Consider the following 25,125-nt stretch of genomic DNA (forward strand, 5'->3'; position numbering starts at 1 on the left):
AAACACCAATATAAAAGCCATACGCATATGCCCACAGAATTTGCTTTTACCCAATGTCTGCTCAGTTGCGCTTAATTTACAGCTTATTCCTAAATGGTGAATTTTAATACCATTTTCCTTCAAAAGTGTTGCATATAAATTCACTATCCCCACTGTAAAAGCGTCTGCAGGCAAAGAAATCATTATTGCTGTGCTGACTGCTGAAGACTGATACATTTAAAGAGAAAATACATATTCTCTTCAAAGTGGAAACTCGGGTTGTATTTGTCAATAAACATGGAAATGGTTTCCAGTTTCCTCTCCTCCCACCCTGCGCTGTTGAGATTGGTTATTCCAGTTCCGTGTCACTAGCACAGCAAGAGAAATTACTGACTCCTACCCAGTCCGTGGCTGACAGGCTCCCAGTGTCAAGAGGGACGTGTTGTTACAGCCTGAGGTCAGTGAGTTAATTGTACCTTTCATCAGTGATAGCAACAACACAGATTCTTTAGCAGCAGAGTCTGAAAGAAGGTAATTGGATTTAGGAAACTCAAAATGACATTCTGGGCACCTTATCTTTCTAGGAATTTGTGAATGGTGGAGTAAGCAACACAAACATCAGGCTTTTGTCCACACAAGTACTTGTATCAAAGATGAGCCTCAGGTGAAATTTCGTAGTCTGAGGTCCAGGAAGAAAGTTCCTATTTTGGGCCCTAATGGACCCCAGCAGGGCTTACAGAAAACCTTCATACTCTTAAGCTCCACTGCTGTGCTTACTGTTCCTAAGGTACAGTATGTGTAAATGCTGTTATCCTCTATTTGTGTTGCAGAGGTGCAATATGAGCTGGATGTGAAAGGAAGAATTGTCTCAGGCTTTTGAATTTTCCTGTCTGTGTGTGGGCATGTAAAGTATTCATCTACCACCTGGAGAGACAGTTCCTTGGTTAGTCTAAACCAGCACAGTGATACTGGTGTCCTTGAACGCATCCTGAGTTGTTTCAGCTTGTGGTCATGGCCTTAAATGTCTCTTGGATGAAAGCTTTGGACATTAGTATTTGCAAAGCAGTCTGTGCCAGACACAACCTGCTGCTATTAGAAGTTAGTTTTAAAAGAGAAAGCAATTTTGAGAGAGAAATAGAGAAAGAAGGCACACTCTGAAGACATAAAACTGAGTAATAAGAAATGCCTTAGACCCTCAGGTCCTCCCAAAGAGACCAAACAAACTCAGAACTATCAAAAAGTGTAATGAAAGCCCATTGCTTTGATAAATGGGAAAAATCATCCCAACATCGGAGTAGAAATCATTTCATTTTATCACCCTGTGGTCATTAGCCTGGAGAACAAAGATCTGAAGTTGGGATGCTGTTTGCCCTGCCTGGGAACTTGCTGCGTTCCCATCAGTCCTGACAGAGGTGGTTTAATTTTTTCCTTTTAATGGAGTTCAGGGAATTTTTAATTCCTGGTTCATTAAAACACCCTTGCGTTTACCTGGCACGCTTGTCCTCGTGTTTAATACAAGTCTGTATTTAATTAAGTGGTAATTAAGTTGGTGGATCTATTTCACATCGACTGCACAATGTTTGTGTGGTCTTTTTGTAAGTGAAAGGCTCTGCAGAAGGGCTTTGGGAGGTTATGCTCTTCTCTCTCCTCCTGAGACCACTTTGCACCTCCTTTTGGGAGCTCCAGCACTTACCTCCTTTTCAGCAGAGCAGTGAGACAGGACCAGCGCAGGATGGAGCCAAGGTCAGGGAGGGATGGAGGCTGGTGGTGCCAGTGGGTATATGACACGGATACCATATTGAGAAGGCAGACAGGATGGTGAGGCCTTATTTCTTATGAGCTCCTTATGTGTCAGTGGCAAGCTGGCAGTTGACATGGTGACAGACACTTAAGCTTGTTTTGCTGTTGCTGTGCTCCTTATGCAGTGTTTCTGAGAGGCTGAGGAGTAGTGCTGAGATGCGGAAGTATTGTTATGAGCATTGGTTTCGTGGCTCTCAACTCATGCAACATGAACCACCGTCTCCCTATCCAGGCAACATCTGCTTTTCAGGTCTAGTGCCCCCATCTGTTCATCACTTGTTCAGAGTCTTTTTCAAACCCCTCTTAGCGCTGACCCCAATTGCTTTCTTTTGATATTTTCCACAAACCTTCAGTTTTCTGAGACACCTTATTCTCCACTCCAGTGCCTCCTGCCAGCTGCCCCCTACTTCTCTGCCTCACAGATCCGGCTCTTTTCTCTTTCCTACTTTTCTACAAATCATTATCTTCTCTTGGCCAAAGAACAGAGTCTTATGTAGGGCCAGAGCGCTAAATCTATTTTTAAGCATTTGGAAGTCACCTCCTGATATCAGTGAGTCTCAGTCAAATCAGATGTAATTTCACAGGCTAGTGCTGAATCTCTCCAGTCCTTGCAGTTCTTGGGGTTGGTGAATGCTCCAAGACAGAGAGAAGGTAGAGTGAGAAAGAGAACAGGTTCCGCAGGAAAATAAAATCTATTTCTTTTCCCCACCATCTGGCTGCTATCAGCCAGAATCCCGTGGTACAGGCTGGGATCCCTTTGCTTATTTGAGAAGTATTTTTTATTTCTCTGTGCTTTCAAATACACAGTTAATTGTAAAGAGTGGTGTGCCAAAGTACAGGCTTTGGCTCAGAGTTAAACACCAAGAATTATACCCAAGCCATTGAGTTATAGAAGGCTCTGCTGTCTTTATCAGAAAAGTGTCAGGCTTCCCCTTGCTGTGACTGCTATCGGTAATTAGCAAACCCTACAGAGCCCGTTACTGAACAGTCCACATGCTAAATGCTGCTTTGTCATCAAAGTACAGTAGCTTGTAACTAATTACATCCCAGCTTTATCTGGACCAGTTCTTCCTTTTAAATACACTTAATAACTCTGCCTTTGAAGGTTCTAGGCATAAAAATAACCACTTCAAATAATCTCCTAAAGACATGCGCCACATTAGGTACAGAGCTGAAGTACGCACCTTGGATTATCTGAGCGAAACAAGAGCCCTGGGCCCCTCCTGGGTCGTGGGTGGAGGGCTTCAGTTCTGTTGCATTGCTTACGTGCTTCAGACGAAGGCTGAAGAGCCAAAGTTCATGTAGTCTTGCAAGAGTCCCGTGTGTACGTTGTCATTAAAGATGAGAGGAAGGAAAGGTGGACTGTGCCAAAAAAGAACTGAGGTTTGACTCAGCAGCCTTTTGAACGGAATGGAGAGACTGCTACTGAATTCAGTAGGTATTGCCCTGACCGTAACAATATAGGGGCTAAAATTCAGCATTAGGTCAGAGTCCTCCTTCTGGACCATGACCTGAAGACTGTCAATTTCTCTTCTTGAATGTCGTCTTAAATCAAAAAATTGTTTAAATTAAAACATTTCAACTGGGATCAGTTGCACTGGATTCATGACTTTGTCTTTTGCCATTCTCTCCCTGAGCCTGTCCAAAGAAAGACCAAGGAAAACATTTCATTTTCTTAATCTGTGCACAGAAGGAAGGGCTGTTCAGCATGGTGTGGAAACAAGACTGGAAGTCAGCGATGAGAGCAGGATTCATGAATGCAGTGCCTGTGAGAGCAAGTCTCCACTCACTCGTTTACAGACCGCATCAGAGTCACTGAGGTCAGTGCTGAGAACCATGAGTACTATAATTAGGCACCAAAATACCTTCTAGGGCAGGATCAATTTTTGTTATAGCTGAGTATTTTGGGTGTGTATATCTTATTATTACTTAATTTTCTGTTGCACAGTGAGACCAGAAACTCCAGTGCTGCTTGGAATAGATGGGAACATGCCAGTTTCTAGCAGCAGTCTCTGTATCTTAGTGTGTTAGGGAAAAGAAAGAAAATTCGAAAGCAATCCATGTAAGTACCTTGACAGAAGGGAGGAACAGAGCAGAAACACAGGCCTGCGGCTCCTCATCCGAAAGGAAGCCAAACAAAAGAAGAAAGTAGTGCAATGAAAAATGTCAGGACTGCCAAGCGCCAAGGAGGAAATCAACTTTAAGAGGTAGCAGAGGGGAATAGATTATGGCACTTTTAAATTAAAGGTGTTAGGGGGATTCCTGGAGGGAAGAGGCTGGGACTTGGAAAGGGGAAGTCATTATGGAGACACTGACTGCACTTGTGAATCACCTCTATCGTCTGGGTCCATTAAGCCTGTGTCTTACAATGCCCTCGAAATGCAGACGGAATCATTCAGTAGCAATGACAGCCTGTTTATCTAATCTCAAATGACCTTTAGCAAAGGAGGCTCCAGAAGCAAGATGAATATTTACAACTCCAGCATTTTCCCTGCCACCACCCCTCTAATTGCAGTTAAAGGTGTTTGTGTGGTCTTGACTGGCATTCGGGTTGATTTATGTGAGCAAGCGGCAGGTGGGTTTAACGCCATCATTGATGGTCAATTTGACAGTGGTATTTTCTTTCATTTGAAACAAAAATGCAAAGGAAGGGAGAGCTTTGTGCATGACATGGAGAGACAGCGTGTAAAGAGTTCAGAAGACTGTTGATCTCAAGGGGCCGGAACCTCTGATCTATTCAGTTTGGGTAAATTCAGACTCAACCTCAGAACTGAAGAAAATCTCCTATTCTGTGGTGTAAACTGGGAGCCACCTTAATAGAGCTGTCGTGGATTTATGTCTGGCCTAACCCCTGAAGAGTCACTCGGCATTTACATTTTAACTCAGCTCTGTCAGTCTGGACTATCTCCAAGAGAGTCCCTTGGCTTGATGTATAATATTTTTTCAGCTATTTCAAGTGCAATTGTTAATTGATACTGATGCGGAAAATAAAATGAGTAAATTCAATGCTTGTGAAAAAAACAGAGAGCCAGCACAAGAAAGGGCAAAGCACGCTTTCCCCTATGCAGCAGTGCTCTCTCTCTCCTTAGTGTGACTCCTGCTCTGCCACGCTTGTGCCAGCATGCAGCCCTGCCAGGCAGCAGCCCTGTTAGGTCCAGTCCCAAAGAAACTTTGCTGTAGTCCTCCAAACCTGTTGGTTTGTGGCTGTTGTGGCCATCTTTCCTTGTTGGCTGTGTGTGTGTGGGGGGGGGGGGGGGGGGGGGCAGAGCCATTGCCTATAGCCCCACGCTAAATGAGCAAGAGGGATATGACCCTGTGTCCTAGGCTTCCCAGAACAGCTTCCTCTCAAATACCTCTTTGGTCACTGGAATTCTCACCCACATCACAGACCCTAAATGCTGCAGAGAATTTTTCAGTGGCTCCAGACGCAGACTGCCAGCAGATCTGCCTTTTTTTTTTTTTTTGGCAATAACTCTATACCTTGCAGGGTTGCCTTCTATATCACAAGAGCAGGAGAAGCCAGGAAAATGTGTCAGTTTTCATCTTTAGCAGTATAGAGTTGATGACTTGCACAGTTTGCAACTTGCCACCAAAAGAAGATAATTTTGTCAACACTCACATATGGTTGCTTATTCGGCTGTACTAGGACACAATTAATTATTTCAACCTCCTGTCTGTCAGTCACAGCACTGTAAAGAATTGTTTTGGTCTGCATTGTCTATTTGTTTGTTTAATCTATAGCAGCTTTTGTTGCTTCAGCATGGTGGATGTGTTTTCTACATTTTTTGCTTTTTCTTGTCTTGCCCCGTTTTTAAAGCTTTAATTCCCTTAGTCTGAATGGACTCTTTTCTTCTCTCACTGCTGCTGATCGGTTATCCACCAGAGATAAAATTATCTCCGACAGAAGGGCAGCAATAAACGTCTTGCAGCCGCAGAGCTGGTGACTGCAGCAGTCACCTGGGAACTTATTATATTGCCTGAATGGGGGGCAAAGTATATCAGTACTTTTGCTTCAGGCCTGGGTTCATCCCAGCTCCCTTTTGGCGCTTAACTGAGCTACTGAATTTAGGAAGTGAGTGGGGCCAGGCCATCTCCTTAGTGAATAAAGAAGCACTCCCAGATGTGACTCAGTCCTGGGTCTGAATCACTGTCTGCTGTCTCTCTGTGCCTCTCCCGTTGATTGCAGTGATGGCTGAGGATGACTAAGCTCCTTAACTAGATGCCTGCAGGCAGGGTGGATGTGGCTCTTGGGGCCTCCTGGCATCGGCAGGAAGAAGGCCATGTCGTGCTGGGGGCAGTGCAGTCCCAGCTCCCCAGAGGGATGTAGAGAAAGGGGACGCGCTTAGCTGGATGAAGCCATCTTTCAAGGTGCCTGTCACATCAACGGCTGTACGGACCGCCAGGCTCAGGTGGGCTGCCTGCCAGTGCCCAGCCCTTGCCATGGCACTGTCTGTCTGCCCGTGTCAGAGCCGGCCAGGAGCGCGCCCGTGCTTTGTGCACGGAGGCCGTGCAGGGGTTGGGGCACTCCCAGGCTCTCTTTCCAGATCACCTTCACTCTTGCCTGCAGATCACAGGAAAACCATCCCCACACCATAGCATGCCTCTCTGTAAGGGGAACGTCTTTACGTTCTGGGGCTCTGAGGCCTCTGTGCTGTTTGCAGAGCACTTTGAAAGCTGCAGAAGTGCCGAATATCCTTATGGCTGCTATTAGAAACAGTGCACTTTCCACAGACAGGTAGCATTCAGGTCAGGAGAGCCTTGGCTTTGGCTGTATTCTCCAGGTGGCAGCTGCTATAAAGGAAACAGATGTTTTGTTACAATTTCTGAGGAACTCTATTAGTTTTGTTAGGTCTTGGGGAACAGAGGGCTAAGGTCAGCAGCAAGCTGCAATAGCCAATGCTACAGGAGTGATTTTAACATGAGAAAAATAACTGTTTATTAGTGCCAGAGAGAGCTGGGGAAAATATTTCAGGGGGGAAAAAAAGTATTTGCGCGTGTTTGTTTGCTATAAAAGCCACACATGCACTTTGGCTGAGTCTGTAGCTCACTTAACCAGCTGCCCATGAAGCCTGAGAGCAGCAAAGATTTGTTTGCAGAGGTTTCTTAGAAAGAGACCCTCATGCTGAGGCAAGCACTTGCAGCGGATGGTGGGGAGAGGGTGGGATCTTGGCCTCCTTTGGCTTCCTGGGAACTGTGTTTTGGAAGAGGTGACTGGGTGCCAGACTCAGCAAGTCTGGTGCACGCCTGCCCCAGGCTCTGGGCTGTATAGATGACAGTGGGAACAAAAGTGCATTGGGGTTTTTTCACGTTTTTGTCCATGAAGTGTAGCTCTTTCTTTCTCTCTTTGGGTCTATCTAAATCGAGGACAGGTCACTGCTCAGTTACACCTGAGGTACTGCAGTAAACTGATGCTTTTAAAAATGATCATAAAAAGACACTAAAGGCACATATTCCAAACCTTTATTTGGTTTCAGAATCAGGCTGTCTACATGATTCCCGTGTTTTGCTTCCAAAACCTCAATGTCAAGTCTTGGAAGTTTAAAGCTAATCATTTGCTTAAAGATTTTGCTGAGTTCAGGTGTTTTCCTTTACTTACTCCTTTGAGTCAGGGTTTGCAATACAGCCTTCTATATGGGATATTAATTTTGTTTTTAACTAGCTGCTTTTATACTTGAGACTTGAATGCCAGACATACTAGTGGCAAACTGGGAGGCCACGGGTTGGAAATAGTTAGCAAGTGAGTTCAAGGTAAAAAGCGTTTAATGAGATCATTTCCAAAGACAGCTGTAGTCCCAGCTGCTGATTATTTTAGTGGCTCTAGTAACGACTAATACTATGAAAAAACAGTAAAATTTCTGAAGAAAATAACAGTTGTATAAACAGCGTTTGAAGGATTTAGGTTCCACTTGCTGAGGAAGTAAATGTGTCTGCATTCTCCCTAGCAGTACATACTGGAAAAATTTGTGGATTTGGTATTTCCCGTACTGAATGAGAGCAATGGTCGTGGTGTCTTCTCTCCTGGGGGTCAATTGGTATTGTGGCTTCAGAGGTAAAAAGAGGGTCTTTTCAGGGAGAAGCGTGTTGGTCTAATCCAGTGTTCCCTCTGACTCAGCCTTGGATGCTTGCAGGGGAGGGGGTAGCGGAGTCAGTAAAGGTGCAATAATATGCTCAAGTAGGCCTTGTTTAAAGCTTTCATAGTTCAAGTGTAGTTTCAACATGAAAACAGGTGGTTTATTATCCTGCCTCAAACTTCTGTTATCGCTAATTATAGCTCTGGCTATTTTTGTTCTTGTTATAAATATTCAAGCCCATTTTAAATCTGTTTCTGCTTGGAAAGGTCACGCTCCATACTGAAAGGCAGGGCTTTGGATCACAGAGCAGGCTGCTGCGTGGGGTGGCTAATGTGTTCTGGGGTGTCATGACACAAGCGTGTAGTGTGGCAATACAAGGATTTAGGCCGAGGGTTTCACAGCTGTCTAAAGGGCTTGTGGTTTTTAATTCCTTATTCAGGTACCGAGCACTAGACACCTAAATTATGATACGGCTTTGCAAGTCTGTGGGCTGTTGATAACTTTTTATTCCACAAATTTGCCAAGCTGTTTTATGAGACTATGTAAACTTTTGCACCAGTGGTGTCCTATGGCTTGGAGAATCTCAGTTCTACTTTTTTAGGGGGGAAAAGTATCTCCTTAACTTGGTTTGGAATCTGGATGGAGACTGAGTCCATGGAGCAGGGGAGGAAAGAACCACCCGCTCCCCTCGTGTTTCACAGGCTGCACAAGCCAGGGCACGGCACGCTGGGCCCCCCGTGGTTTCCTCTCCCAAGACACCTGGGCTCGTTCGACAGCTCCTGCCTGCTCCATGCTGTGCCCGTGGTCACCGCCTGGGGTGGTGGCTCTCTGGGGGACGGATGCAGCAGTGAGCAAGCTGGCCCCCCGGTGAGAAAAGCAGCGTATTTGCAGAGCAGCAGACAGCACTCACCAGCTGCAGTCACAGCCAGGCTGATCTTTAAGATAAATGTTATTTAAATTGCTGTATCTCAGCTGCTGTGGGAGCTGCACACCTCAGCTTAGTATGCTAAATATACCTTATTAATTGCCTTGCTCTTTACATGCACTGGAGGCTGGCACATCGTTAAATACAGTAGGAACATTTATTCCTTGAGGTTTTGTTCCTTATTAAAGTATTCCATTTCTTAATGGCTCCTCTGTACGGGATCAGGTTGGACCTGGAATGCTGCAACTTGTCCTGTTTTTCCCTTCCTCACCAATGCCTGACAGCATGAATAAGTGTCTCATTATCTATGTTTGATAATTCCGTCATGCCTGTAGGAAGCAGCATCGTTAGGCTGGAGGAGTAAATACCTTTTGAGAGCATTTAGTTCTGTTATTTCTCTGAGTGGTATTACCTAAAGGCTACTGTTGTGATTGCTGTTTGCACTGTGCAAAGGGAGGAAGAGGGTCCCAAAGTGGGGTTTTGCAGTCTAAGTAGACAATTAGACAAGCGTGAGGGTATACGCCGTGTCCAGGTCAGAAACTGAGACCCCTTTCATTCCAGGCAGGGCAGGTATTGCTCTGGAATGTGCAAGGAAGAGAACTTGAGTCTGAGTCTTTGCTTATTGCCTTTGCTGCAAGTCTCGCGTAGCTGTGCTGCAGCTGCTGCTTTCAGGCCAGCACACAATTGGCCCAAGAAGAGCACGTGAGAGAGGTGATCAACCGCTCCGTGAACGCGGGCCGCGCTGCGTTCTGAATGGATCGTCTTTGAATATTTTAACTCGGTCTCTCTGGGTCTCCACACAGCCGCAGGAGATGAGAAAGTGTTTTTAGAGGGGAGAAGGAGGCTTCCTTTACGTTCTTTTAAAAATTCCTACCTGCATCCATACTGCTATTGAGAAGTAAAAGCTGAAGGAGCTTCTCTTTCTGGTGGTAGCAAACATCATGGAAGAAAGCCTGGCCCTGCTCCAGATTGCCTGCTGGAAGCATTCTGGGAGATGGGCTCTCTTCATTTAAAGAGTAGGAAAAAAACCTTCTAAGCTCCAGATAGTGGTTTTTTATGAGAGCCTCTTCCTTTTTTACAGCCCTATTTGTTTTTGCAGTAAAAGATAGTGAAGCACCTTGCCCAGCAGTATTAGTTACACACCCCACGTTCAGCCAAGCCCTCTGTTCCTTTCCAGTGTCGCAGTGAGCAGGGAGACACGCACTGGGAGTGGAAAGAGTGCTCTGCTACAGGGCATGGCCAGCAGGCTCTGACCACATCTCACAGACGTGCCCAGCCCCTGGAGCATCTTGCATTTGCAGAACCTCAGCCCCTTGGTAGTCTTCTTTAAACAACTGATCCCTCCAGGCAGTTTCTAGTCTGCTTCCTTCTCTGGGTGCTTTTGTAAAGGAAAACACAACAGCAATCACCAGGCAACAAGTTATTGTATTATTCGTGCACCATAGTTGGGAGTGATTGAGGTGGGTAGAAGAAGAAGAAAAAAACTTGTGAAATTCATGACAGCTTCAGCACCACAGAACCTCACTGAATTTGGAATATTGTGGCTTTAATCGGATCTAATGGGTCCCTGTTGCATAAGGGATGTCTTTGAGCTGACATGCTGAACCACTGTGGTTCCCTGGCTGGAGTGTTAGGTTGATGCAAATCTGATGTGCCTGGTGCTCGCTACAAGTTTCTTGAGGAGGCGGTGTGAGTTATGCCAACGACCTACAATGTGATATGCTGTTTTTGCTCTCTCAGCCTCAGTATCACTTTACACTTGTTCTGTCTTGCCTGTTTACAGGTTCTGCGTAGCAAACGTTTTCTTCCCCATGGCCGTGCACCATGCCCAACACATCTTGTCTCTGATGTCAGTTGGTTACCACGATACCTACGTTACAATAATTCCTTTACGTTTCAGCCTGTTTTAGCATGGAAGTATTGTAGTCACAAGCACAACTTCTCAGTTCAAGGCAACAATTTAATTGGTGAATGCTATTTGGTATGTTGCTTCATTTTTTAAAGCAGACAACTTTCATATTTCCCTGGTCTTTAGGTAGGGAAAGATTTTTATCTGTCCAAGGTATTTATAGACCCCCATTATCTTAGAATCTGATATCTTACCTGTTTATCCTTGCAATGCCTATTGGTTATTGGGTATTCTTGTTCTTTCACTTTGCAGGATATGGAGAAAGTGGCAAAGAGAGAGGAAAGTAAGTACAGGCTGCTTAATGGCATATTCAAATAGGAACTTAAGGTAGAGCTAGTAACACTACCCCAATACTCCTATATTTCTGCAGGCTTCTAGTTACTGGCTCATCCTCCTTCTATGTGGAAAATGCTGAAGCTTCAGTCCTGACATTGAATGTTCAGGGGCAAATCCTGTGGCTGTGAAGAACAGAAGTAGTTTCACTGGGGCTTTCTTCCAGAAGCCCTGCCCTTTGGTAGAGGGGTGGCTGTATGGCTGCTTCCATATTATCCTTCCGTTTCCTATCCCGTCTCTTCTGTGGCTGTGTCGAGCCTTCCTGTTGAATGCTGCCAGTTTCAGTGCGACTCCCAGGAGCTGTAGCAGGGTGGCATGCATGGATCAGATTTCTGTACTGGGGGGTCTTCCATTTCCCCTCTAACAATGGCTGATGGTTGTGTATTGCTGCCCCACAGGTGGTATGGAAGGTGGCCTTGTAACCATTAGCAGAATACTGGTTACTGTTACTGTCTTTATGGCATAGTTAACCTGTCGGAGAGTGAACTCTGCTTCACAAGCCCATAAAGTTGGGCAGCAAGTAGAAGACGGGCAGTGCCGAGCTTAAACAGTCTTAAGTTCCATTGCAGTCTGTGTTGTTTTCTGTGCTCAAGTACAGTTTCATCCAGATTTAAATTGATTAGGAATATCAGCACAATGGCAGAATACTGCTTTTGGAATCAAATGTTTCACAGTAAATGATTATTTGTTGTTCTGCACAGAAATATTGGCTTATCTAGGCTGATACAATTCTCCCTCTCTCCCCTTCCACCTTCACTACTGCCTGATTTGTGCATATAGTTTAATTAAGATCATATAGTATTTCCACAACTTGGTACGTCTCTGCTGCTAGCCGTGCATGTGATTTATATACAACATTCCAGTGAAACTGCCTGGAAAAATTAAATAGACATGAATCAACTTGCCGCAGGCTTTTGAAATCAAACATTTCATAGCTAACTCCCTGCAGACATCTCCTTTCAGCCTGATGCAGGATAAATGTTACTGTAAGCTACTAAGCACAGGGCTATGTTAAAATGTAGCCATTAGATTTGGGTTTTATAATTGTAGTTGTTTGCCAAATAATAGCTTAGGAGCCAGGGAGCGGTTTGATTCATTACTTATGATTATATGATTGTTAAAAAAAAGAAAACCAAAAGCTACTTGGGCTATCAGACTTTTTTTTTTTTTTTTTGCTCTTGGCCTTTGGAATGAATCTAAACCTGTTACAAATGTCAAAGGTTTGTAAAAACAGATTCAAAAAAAAAACAGATGTCTGTGTTTTATCTGAAGATGTAAGCTGTTAGCTCTTGGATAGATACTTATTCTTAGCTGAGCTGTAGTTCTTTTCATAGGCTTACTGCATCATAAACAAAGTTAACTCCTTATCCGAATCTCAGCTTTAGTCTGTATCTTTGCAACTTACAATAGACCAAGAGAAGATAACATGCAGGAGAAAAACTGAAACATTAGTGTTGTTATTCCATATTCATATGCATGGCATTCTTAAGTTCAAGAATGAACAGCCAAAAACAAAAGCCAGTCTTCTGCCTTTCAGCTAGGAGGCTCTGAACTCTGAGACCAGCGTTGATCCCAGAGCATCCACCTGCAGACCACCCGTAGCCCATCTGCTCTTGAGCATCTCCATCTTTCACTGATGGGTCATGGCACTTGACAGGGATTTTCCCAATGATTGCACTAAGTAGCAGCCCTAGAGGAAACATGTTGAGTTCTTGCTTATGGTGGGTAAAACTCATTCTTCTACAGAGCGCCCAGCAAAAGTACTCTGTAGTACCTGCATCCTACTGTTCCACCTCCTGGCTTTGAACATGAACAGTGAAGATGTTCATATTGTGTGCCTACAGGTAAGCTAGGCCCTCGTTCTTGTGAGCATCAGATTCATCAGGATGAATTATATGAAATAAAAGAAAAAAATCTGAGGACCCGGCTCCTGAGCTGGCCTCAGTCAGCAGCAGTCCATTGAATTCAGTAGTGATGTGCTGAGTTCTACTAGCAGAAGATCGGGTTAATCTCAGCAAAAGCTATGAGCTTTGTGTTGAATCTCTAAAAGGATAAATACGAAGGGAAAAAACAACCCTCCCTTGTGCCTCTTCACTTGTCTGCTGGGAGCCCACTGATTCCATGCACAACTGTGCGTTGAACTGCGTATTTCATTCAGAGCTAAACTACTCTGATGTTAGTCACCCTGGAGCTTCCAAGATGTCTCTCATGCTAGATGTGAGTTAATCAAGAATTGCAAGCATTATGAAAGATAAAATAAGCTCATTGTGGGGAACCAGGGTCAGCTGCATCCTTTCAGTAATTTATAATAAGTCTTGGCTCAAATAACCTAATCACAAGGATTTGGGGAAGGAGGCAATGAATTTGTTTTTCCTCCCAGCCACAGGTGATATTTAAGTGAAGAAAGAAAAATTAATCCCACTTTCTGATCTACCTTATAAAAGATATGCAAATGGTGTCAGAGGCTGATCAAAATGCCAGTGATTACTGGATTGCTAAGAGTGAATACTAAAGCAGTCCCTCTGGAAAGCAGTGTTGTGTTGACTCATAAGTGCCACTTGTGAAGGTGTCTTGCAGTATGGATTGCAAAATGCTGTAGGCCTGTTTTCTCTAAGGTACTTTCTCTAAGTACATTGGTCCCATCAGAGGAACTTGGCTGAGGCATACAGGGTGTGCCCTTGGTTAGGACAGCATGTTTGGCAGACTCGGATGCCAAAGGCACTAGGCAAGGCGAGCTGAGTTCCTTCAGAGAAGCACCGAGGACTGATGCTTGAAGGCGTGGGGGATGCGCTGTCAGCCCAAAGGCTCCATAGATGCCATGTTCTCAGCTAAGCCACGGGGATTACTCATCTGTGCTGTCTGCTGTGATGAGTAGGAGGTAGTAGAACATAGTGTATGTCTCCATGGTATTTTGCAGACAGAAGGCAGCAGTCTGAGCTGGCCAGATGTGAGGCAGCCATACCTCAGAGGCAGCAGTTAGTGAGCCTGAGCTATGGGCTCTGGTGAAAGGGAGGAACTGGATTTCAAAATATATTTTCATGGCAATGAGACTTCCCATCCTGCGCTGCAGACCAAGCGATACAGGATTGCCTTGCAGCTGCTACCAAGAGCAGCGCGCTATGTACCGTTCCCATAGCTGAGCTCATGCACAGTAAATTGCTAAACCACTGTACCTTGTTTGTGCATTAGGAACCTAAGATAAAAGTAAAATGGCAGAGGAATATTCAGGCCTCAAGCAGTTGAGCAGGAGGCATGTAAAGAAGGAATGCAGCAGCAATGTTTCAGTGGATCATAAATTGGAAGGGCACATGGCAAGCGTGTTTGTCTGTGCAGAGTAAACTGAACTGAGTTCCTTGTTTCTTGTCCCTCTGCATCCAAAAAACTCTTATCTGTGTCTTCAGCCCAAACACTGGCCACTTGTTGTGAAGAATGGTGTGATTCTTAAGGCTGATGTCAGTCTTCCCCTGTCATCCTGACCTCTAGAAATCCTGCTGTGTGGGAGAGAACCTGTCATCCCATGTTTGCAAGCGTTTTTCAGTTTAATACATTTTAATCAGAAAATTAATCAGGAAACACCAGTTCAGCAAGATAATTGAACAATGAAGAGACATGATAATTACTGTTTAGTCTAATTAACTTTGTTAAGTCTTTATTGGGAACAGAGACTTCCTGAGTGAAACTTATTAAATGGTTCTCCCTGGAAAACAGAATCCCTGTCAAAAAGCCTTTGTTATTAATGCTCTTCTTTAGGAATTGGGCGAAAGTCTTTAAATCACCATTAGGGAAGCCCACACGTGGGTTTTGAGCAAACTGTAAGTTAGTTACCTTTCAGTCTCGTCTCCTAGATCTTCAATTAATTTATGTCTCTCTTATGCTCTCTTCTTTGCTTCTTCCCTGGTAGGCAGCATTTGATTGCCGTACGTCATTGTCTGTGGCAGCGTGTGTCCATGTTCTGCTTTGTTCCCATCTCTCCTACCTAGGTGTGTGGAAAATGGACTAGTGACTGGGGATTTTCAGCAAAGGAGGCTGAGCATCTTTGCTTTACTGTGTTAAATATATATATAAAGGGACCAAAACCTTTGGTAGTGCTCTGGCAGGACAGGGCTGCTTGGTAGCCTCTGCTGCCTGCTAGGTACATGGGATGGGTGCGCAGATCCATGAGGATCACGGGCCTGGGGACGGCTGGGTCTGCAGTGGAGAGGCGTCAGGGTAACGGGTGTTGTCGAAGGCATAATGGGAGAGAGGAATGTTACCACTGAATAATCATCCAGGGCCAGAAAATTTAACCTTGGGGAGCAGCCTTCAGGAACGAATCCTGTCTTCGTGTCTGCTTTGTGCCCCTTGGCTCTGACCTCTCTCCTTGCAGGCTCTCGGAGGACTCGAACAAATAAGCTGTGTTTGTTGAAGAATATTAATGGGTGTAAGGAGCAGTGTATGCCTGGGCACCAATTACTGTGAAAGAGTGAGTCTATCTGGCCCAGTCTCTCCTCTGGTTTTACTTTGGTTTGCTAGTAAGGGTATAGGATTAAATATTTATAATATCAGAATGGAGGATTAAAAATAAATATTGAAATGAACTTGATGGGCTTTTGATCTGCTGAGAGAGCCCTTTGGCTGGCCTCAGTCCAATAAGCAACTGACCCACTTGTAGCTTGTGCATTATTCATGTTAAGTTAGGTTGTGCAGGGAGATGAGACAGACTCCGGACATGGACCCTAAAGGAGAAGCAGGAAGGAATGTGATTTAATAATCTGTGGCTCACGAGGTTATCTCCTTGAGGCAGCCAGCTATGAAGCAGTGGGAACGCGGGGGCTTAGATCTTGTTCTTGGCTTCAGTCATGCCAAGCCTAAGACACCCTTCTATAGCCAAGGGATTTACACCCATGCAGCTGGAGCAGAATCTGGCCTCCCTGAGGAAGAGAATGCCCAACACGAGCTACGTCCTTTGGCTATCATAGGTAATGGTGTCTTGTTTTCTACTAATACTGAAAACCATTGGAAACCACAGAAATATTTTACAGTAGAGCAGGTCTGTTTTTTCTGAAATTTATTTTTTATGATACATGTGCGGAAATCTTAAATTCAACAAGTAAGCTCAGGAAAAATACTCTGGAAAAATGTTTAGTTACTTCCCTATTTTTTGCCAGTTCAATAACTGGTGAGAATATCTCAGACTACCCAAATGCTGTGAGAAACAAGGCGCTGCTCCTGAGATATGACTAAATGTTTGGCTCTTACTAGCGAGTGGACCTGGGAAAAGTGAGAGCTGGAGAGCTGCGCTCTCACTGCCGGCTCTTCGCCAAACCCTGCCACTGCCTTGGGTGGAGCTGCCTAGAGCTGCAGCGCTGCTTCTACGACCCTCACTGTGTTTCAGCTGCTAAGGGGATGTATATGCCTTAACCAGGGGATTAGACAGATGAAGATGGATCAGTCCCTCCAAGACAGCTACTTTGCCTTGCTTCGGACCTTAACGTTTTCGTTAAAACTAGGGTACAGGATCACTCCCCACAAATCCTGTTATCTCCTACAGTTCATTTGTGCAACTAATAGCCCGAGTGTTTTGAAGTCCTCATCAGTGTATGGCATTGTAATTGAATTTCTAATTTATTTGGTCCAGTTTAGAGTTAAAATAAGTACTCTCTTACTTATTGTTGTACGTCGCTCTTGGGATTTTCCACCGATGTCCTGCTTCTGAGGCTGCAAACCAGTCTGCGTTGCATTCAGCCCCGAAGCACAAGAAAGACAACTTCGTTACTTGTCTTTTTTTTCTGGGACACCCCAGTGGCAGTGGTTGTTTTGTTCAGCCACATGCTGAAGCGCTGAATATTTTCACGGCTCCAGATGTGGGTCAGTTGGGAGCAAGCATTCTTGGAGAGTGCAGCCGAATGGCCTTGTGTGCTTGTTTATTTTCTTCTTTTTCCTCTTCTTCAGTTAATTATTGTGTAAACGCTATTGGTTACTGTAGGATCACTCCACAGACAGGGCAGCAGAATTCACCTTTCTCTAGGGAGAGGCAGCTAATGGTTTTTCTAGAGGGGCAACTCTTGAGAAACCTCCTGATTTAATTTTTCCCTCCCATCGTCTCCTGTGGTGTCATTTAGAAAATAAAATTGCTAGAGCTTTAAAACACTTCTGTGGCTGAACAAGAGAGTTAATTATTACTTAAGAGGGACAATTTGGCAAAGTTAAAAGCTGTGAAATAAAACGGGGAAAAAAAGGAGGAGAGAAGTTAAAATTGCAAAGAAGGGGGGGAAAGGAAAGATGATACTTTTCCACAATGAGGTATTTCAAAGGAGCAGTATTTGCAGTGTCAAGTCAGAAGAGAAGGTGATCCTTTTTTCTTTCCTTTTCTTCTGCGCCTTCCAAGTGCAGGGACAAGTAGAGTGCTGTTTTCTCATTCAGAAAAGGAATGAGACAACTAGTGAACATACTAGTTCTGTTTTAGCCCTTTTTGGTGGCCGTGCAAATGACTTGACTCCCCTTGTCTTGAAAATATGTACCGTTAATACTTGTGAAGCCTTCTCTGTTGTTCTGCAAATCACATCTTAAAACTGTTATTTGCTCGGGTGCCCTAAAAAGGATTATCTTTTGTCTTGTGCCTGTACAGCAACCGTCGCAGTGAGTTCCAAGAGGACGATGGAAAGGGCAGGAGATTTCCTAGGCACAGCACAAGACAAATGATTAACAATATCGTAAAGCCTTAATAGGAGCTTCAGCCTGTTCTTTGGGGTATTTCTGATTCTGTGGACAGTCATAATTTGGCTGCGCATAGAAAACCCCAAAGATAGCCCTACTGTGCTGGGTCTGCTCCCCAAATCTCATCCACACCTTCCTTCACTCTATAATAGAGTGGAACCAGATCCAACCCTCTCTGACTCTTGCTAGAGAAAGTGATGCTCGTGCACCAAAGCAGACCTGGATTTTTATATGCCAGCAAGAACCAATGCAAAGGGCTGCAGCTCATCTGCTACAAAGGTCTTGCTTGGAAACATTTCCCCTTTTTCCTTCCTGAACTCCCACAGTCTTTATGTTTATGCAGTGACGTATGAGATTTACCTCACCTTAGCTGTTCAGAGCCACAAATATTCTTACTACTCAATAGGTAGTGAGTCACAGTCTGCTGAAAAATTAGCACCATGCTGCTAAGTTTTATCCTGTACCCTGCAGAATAGGTTTTTCACAGCTACTTGTGCAGCCTATTTCTTTTATCGTAAAACTTCTAGTGCTGTGCCTAGAGCACTCACCTACATGTCTAATTTCACTTCACAGTAAAAGACAGGCTGTGGCATCTTAAATGAATGCGGGTTGGTCATTAAAGCCATATTTACAGAGGCTTAACAGCTCTGTAATAGACATAGAACTTGCTCTGCAGAATTCTTACTGCATGAATATACCAGAATAAGGAGCTGGTAGTTAAATGCTTTGCAATGCATGGAAGGCTGTAATTTCCTGATTAACAATGGTTGATTGCAGTTGTATTGCAATATCTATTTCCTAGCACTATCATAAACCTGACCCATCTCCAAAAGGTGTATGTGAAATGAAAACACTGTTAGAGCTGCAGGAGAATGACCAATATCTGGAGGAGCTTTGTCACCAAATTTTGTATGGTTTTCAGTGGGGATGGCTCTTTGGTAGTAGGCCAACTCTGGGAGGAATGGATGCTTGGATGGTATAGGTCCATGCGGACCTCCTGGCAATTCAGCTTTGCACCAGCTGAAGATCTGCTTCTTTATCACTGAAGGCCAAATTCATGAAAAGTCAGCAAAAGCTTTTTGTGTTCTCATGGTTTTTCCACCAATAACTTTTTGGAGTTCTGGAGCAAGTTACTTCACCCCATCTCTCTCTTCCTTCTCCTGGGCTTTGCCTTTCTAGATTGTTGGTGTTCTGGGACACTTTGCTCAGAATCTGTTGCATGTGAGATTTTATTTTGTCTGGGGCTTCCATGTACCTCTGCAGTTATAGAGTAATATCCTAACACCACTGAAATCTTTCTAACTGACGGGGTTTCAGCAGGATGTAGGTATGCCTTTTTTCGTGAACGTCCCTCTCACCCAAAGGTGTATCCGGAGTCTTTTAAATTTTTGTCTTAAATAATGTTGTGTTCCTGCTTGAAGGAAGAAAAAAAAAATCAGAAGCATAAATTAAGCCTTCAATTGCATGTGCAGTTCTCTGTGACACAAACTTTGCTCTTGGGGTTTATGATGCTAATAAAATACTATTCACTGCTAACAGCTCTTTCCTTCCTAGCCTCACAAACTGAGACAAATAAGTGCATATATTGAAGGAGTTCATATTTTATGTCCCTTTGCATCAATATGATCCTGCTTTATTGACTTTTTTAGGTGGAAACTGGCTAGTCATGTCTGGACTATATTAACTATTATTATTTATTATTTGGACTGGAATCCAAAGCCTTCTTGTTCTAGGTGCTCATACATACGAATCAAAACTATCTGTATCCCAAAGAGTTTCTAAGTATGATGAGAGACAAGAACTAAGTAGGACAAAGGGACCATAAAGCAGTGAGCCAGTTTGTGTGATATGTAACATGGAATAGCGTACACGGCCATCATGGGCATTACCTGAGACTGTTAAGGAAAGGTTTGCAGCAGGGTCCCACGTGCAGAGCAGGAATCACAAAGATTCCTGCAGGACAGTCTTACTGACAGGCATTAATGAGGAAACTGCAGCAAAAAAGTTTCAAGTGCCAGTGTGCTGCAAACTGTAGCTATGATAAAGCAATAATATTGGGGAGCGGGACTGGGGCTCTAAGGGAATGACAGAGAGGTAAGTTATTAAAGGCCATAGCAAGCACTGTTTCTTTCTTCTTTTTCTTCCTGCATTTTCATTTCTTGCATCCCTGGCAACCTCTTCTCAGCGCAGGGTACAGGAGAGGATAATGTGCAGAGGGTCCCAGGGGAACTGGTGATCTGTTTCTCTCTGCCTCATGTCCTCCATGGTGCCACCAAGATTCAGATGGAAATGGCATCTACCTGGCGCTCTCCAAATCTTTGCAGGAGATGCCTATCCTGAGTGTCTATGGGCAATAATTTTTCAGGGAGGTAAATTACTCAGGTCTAACCTTAGGCTAGCGTAAATCAACACCACTCCATCAAAGGGCTTTTATCCTTGCTGAGGACCTGGACTCTCTATTGTATGCTCTGAGATTTAAATTGTTGGGTCCTTAAAAAGACAGTTATTTTAAGTGATCAGCAATAATTATTTTTTGTCCTCTCTAAAATAAGTCATGTTAGGAGCTGCCTGAGCAGGGCAGCATAAGTAGTTAAGAGTCAGGTTCCTGGACACATGCCCTATCTGGCTCTGGAACCTCTTATGAATTACAGAGCTACTCTTCCTGATGAGAAATTTGTACTTTTGTAACAAAATATGGAGTGGTCTGGTTGGGAGACCGTTAATGGAGACTTAACCATGGTTCTTTGGTACCTTGCAGAGGGCATCCAGGCTTGCGGTGAGAAGGTGCAAGATCAAAGTGAATCCCATACACACCTTGTCCAGGGGAGATGGTAGTGAATTAAGCCCCCAGGTCTTTGAAGATGTAGGTTTGAAGATTAGTGATGTTAGTCTAGACTTTACATTGGAAGCTGTGATCTCTACAGTCCAACTTCTCTGAACTTCTTAGGCAACTTCATGTGACTTTGTGTCGTGCATATAATAATGCTTTCCCCTTGTTTTCTTGCCAGCTTCTTGCCAACCTGGAATAACGACAAATGACCTTGCGTGACTCAGAGGTTCATGTATGCAGCCATTTGGGGAGACTGCAGTGGAAACCCAATGAAGGAAACAGTCCTGAAAAGGGAATTAACTTTTAGAAATATCCTGTAAGTAAGTAGCTTTTACCCTTCAAGGTATTCTAGAATTAGTGACGACAAGGCAAAATTAATTTAAGAGTTTGTCATTAAAATATTTCGTTTCTCAGTCAAACATTTGCTGGGAGAGAGGAAGGTAAACCTACTAGGGTTACTCCAGATTGGCACTTCAATGAGAGAGTCAGTTCTGGTCTGCATTCCCATCTTGTTATTTTTGCTTTATTTCAAGTAGGTGCTGCTCTTGTGAGGACATGCCCAGCTCCGTTGAAACTGGGGAATGAGTCTGTCCCAGTGGGGATGTTTGAGTTGGTCTGTGACATGTCATTTGCTTATGTCTAGGAAATGACTGCACTTAATTTCCTTCCTTTTTAGGACCTAGGTCTGTTTCTAAAAATAGAGCTTTGTTCTTCACGCTTATTTCTTGAAGGACAATGACAAAAGACAGAGAGAGGGAGAAAATGCCATAACCTGGGACATTTTGTTACCACATCCACAGCAAATGTGGGAGCTCTTTTGGAACATAATTACTACATAATGCTGTTTACAAGCTATAGTCTCAGGCACATCCTCTTGGAAGCTATCATGACAGTAATGTAGCACCTGAGACCTATTCGTCAGGTATATGGCTCACAAAGTGAAAAAACTCTTGGTTCCTTTTCTTGGCTCCATAACATCTTGGTTGGGCCATGGCTGTGCTAGGTGTTGAGGCTCTTAAGCCTCATTGCTCCCAAATCCACTGCTGAGCAGCAGAAAGTGCACTGTGTAAGTCCTAAAATTAATATCGTGGTGAGATTGGATGTGCATTTATGTGCATGGATGTTGACCTTGGCAATCAAGGGATCCATTCCTCTGTACAACTATGTTTTATCAACTGCAAACATCAGTTTATTATAAAGTAGACAAATTATTCCATCATTTTGGTTTGTGTTATTTAGGGAAGGAAATCTGACTGCAGAAATGTGTTAACCAGAAACCAGGATGTGTGATTAAGAAACACTGCCACTTTGCTACAATTTTCCCTTTCTCTGCTCTCAGCAAAAAAACACACACACGCACACACACACACACACACACACACACACACACGCACACACACACACGCACACACACACTAAACAAAACCAAAATATTTTGTTCAACTCCCCGATTTTTTTTAAATGCAGTTTAGAAGAAGTTTTTAGGGGAAAAGTCTGGCTAAAATGCCCCCTGACATCTCCTTGGAATTATATAGGTCTTACTCAACTGGTTAAATAATACTAAAATTTTGGGAGCCTCATCCAAAACACATTAAATGAGTGGCAGTTGTGGGACATGCAGCAGTTACTCCCCTTGCCAATGGCAGGGAGACACAGCATAGGTTGCACCCATACCATCCAACAATGAATGAACGTAAGTTTAAACCAAAGATGACTGGGTAAACTTCTACTACTGACTTAACTTGGAAGTGGTGTCTGCCCATGCCACATGGTGAAGGTGATAAATTACTCTGAATGTGTGATCTGGAGCCATCAAATTTCCTCCCTGTCTTTCTTAACCTTGGGACAAATTAAATCAAATTCTGCTGTGAAGCTTAAAGACATAAAATTTGTTAGCTGTAACAGTATATCCTGCCAAGCAGTCAGAACTCCCTAGTATTAATTACTTTGTTCAGTAAGTTAAACAAATGATGTGATATCTGGATTCAGGGGGAAGCCACCCAGGAGTTATATAGAGGATGCAAAGATATTGCCGTCGGTGGGCATCCGAACTGAAATTGCTAATTTGATGTGGAGAGCAATAATCTGTTCTAAAGCTGCCTCCGTTCCCGAGCAATATCATATTAAGTGTGAGCATCATTAAATGAGACTGCTTGAACAGTGCATCAAAATAATAACTGCTTAGGATGTGCTGAGTGGGGTGGCTACTGGAAGGACCTTCTTTCCATTAGCTCTCCTCTTCTTGAGCTAGAAGTACTAGCTGAAGGTGGTGCCCCTTCATCACAGCCTACACACTGTTTATCTTTGCTCCCTAGCTGCAAATAAGTTTCCCACAGCTTTGCAAACAGAGGGAAATGTATGAACATTTCCTCGTCTGCTCCAGATAAAGCCAGGTGAATCTGAAGCATCCTAATGAGGAGGTAAAGATAATCCTTGCTGATGTTGGCAGAGTGCACTGGAGATGCTTTATCTGATTCCTTTCACAAGCAAAGCCGTGAAGAAAGTTTTCTCCTAGCTGGAGATAGTAGCATCTGAAATCACCAGAACTATTTGTGAGAGCAGTAGCTCCCTGCAGCAGAGTCTTTGATGTCAGCAGAGGTGAGCAAGATGAAACCCAGAAACATCAGAGACTCATAGAGTTTAAGACCGGAAGGGACTATTGGATCACACGTTCTAACATAACTGATGGAATTTCATTCACTTACCCCACTTTTGCGCTTGACTAAAGCATATCTTTCAAAGAGACCCAAGTCTAGGTTGGAAGGCATCAAAAGCTGGAAAATCTACCACTCCCAGCTCGTTCCAATGATTGATTACCCCCAGTTAAAAAATTGCAAGTCGTCTTTTGAATTCAAATTTGCCTGGCTTCAATTTCCACCAAGAAATTCTCTCTATACTCTTTTCTGCCAGATTAGAGTGCCCTTAGTACCTGATGTTTTCTCCCCGTGAAAGTACTTTTACACTATAATCAAATGATATTTCTGGTAAGTCAGATTAATCTTTTCACATTCTCGTTCTGAGGCATTTGTTTTCCAGGCCCTGAGTCACTCATATGCCTTCTCAGTGCCCCACCTCTAGATTTATATCTTGTAACAATACGTGGATGTTGAAAATGGGTGCGTTATTGCTGCATTGGTCTCAAAAATAGCCCATAGCCCTGTGTTTCTTCTGACCAGCAGGGGACAGTTCTAATTTTCCACGCTAGCTAAGGCAGGTGAGGAACAAGCTTAGGACATCACAGCCATGCAAAACTAGTCAGAGAACCCAACCGCCTGCTTTTAGCCAGTGGGGAAGAAACCTGTAAGAAGCATTTGTAATGTTTGAAAACGAATTTGATTTACAGCAACGCCTTGCTAACACAAAGCTGTAATTAATGAATCTGATGGAAACCAGCTAGAGAGCTTCTCGTAAGTCTTGATTTGAAACGCTTTTTCACTGTTCCTATATCTCAGTTCAACTTCGATCTCTCATGTTTTTTCCTCCCCTATTTCTTTTCTCTCTGGTGGAAGACGGAGAGCAGCTACTGTGAAATAGGTGCTAAATAGGCATCTGATTTATTATCTTCATAATTTTGCTGAAGCAGTCATGTTTGGTATTATCCTCTAGGCAGTTTGTATTCGGTGTTATCCTCTGGGCCTGTTTGTATTCGGTACAGAGGCATGAGATCGGTCCTGTGCTAGGACCTGTGTGGGACTGTGTTCCCATTCCCAGGGTGCTATGTAGTCTGGGATAACCGTTTTGCCCAGTTTATTGAATCCAAAGCAAAGCTTTCAAAGATTTTTTCATTAAGAGAATTTTTTTGAAGGCCATATTAAAAATTGTGGCTATTTTTGGAAAAGATCAAGCATTAAAATGCAAAAAGGGTAAGAGAGGAGGCGTGGGCAGAGCAGTCAGTCTGGCAGTACAATGCTCAGTTCATCAGCTTGCTCTGCCCTGAATAACTTTGCACGCTCACCCTGGTATTAAACTTAATTTATACCATAAAAAAGCAGAGAGTGAGTTAGAAAAACGCAGAAGCTCAATCCTGCCAGATGCTGAGTGCTTTCTTGTGAAGCGCTGAGTTGGCAAAAGTCAAATCGGCTCAGCGCCTCTCAAAATGGTCCTCCCCCTCTTGCTTTATTGTCAATCTAGTCTGCAGAGCTGGCCATAAAACAACACAGGAGACTTCCTATAAAATAAAAATCATGTCCAAGTGGCAAGAGACCGACACTTTGCTGTACAGAATCATTCCAAAGGGTGAATTGCTAATTTGCCATAAATCCTATTGGGAGAGGAAAAAAGAAGGTAAGGTAGAGGAATACAGAGCTCCTGCATCCAGAAGGATGAAGATGAGAAACAGTGGAGGAAACAGTGTTGGCCTAAGAGAAACGCCTGTGGAATACCATTACTGCCTCAGCTCTACTCTCACTGATTGCTGTCCCATAAATATAGAATCCAACGGCTTGTGTTAGCACCGGTCTGGAAAAGAATGGACTTTCGAAGGAACGTTTAAACCTTAAAGTCATCACTCAAAATTGCTGCCCTGTGTTCTGGCCTGATACATCCCATCCTTATTTATGACACAAGCCAGCAGGCAGCCTCT

The sequence above is a fragment of the Struthio camelus genome, chromosome 23 (assembly GCF_040807025.1).
Source record: "Struthio camelus isolate bStrCam1 chromosome 23, bStrCam1.hap1, whole genome shotgun sequence".
Lineage (NCBI taxonomy): Eukaryota > Metazoa > Chordata > Aves > Struthioniformes > Struthionidae > Struthio > Struthio camelus.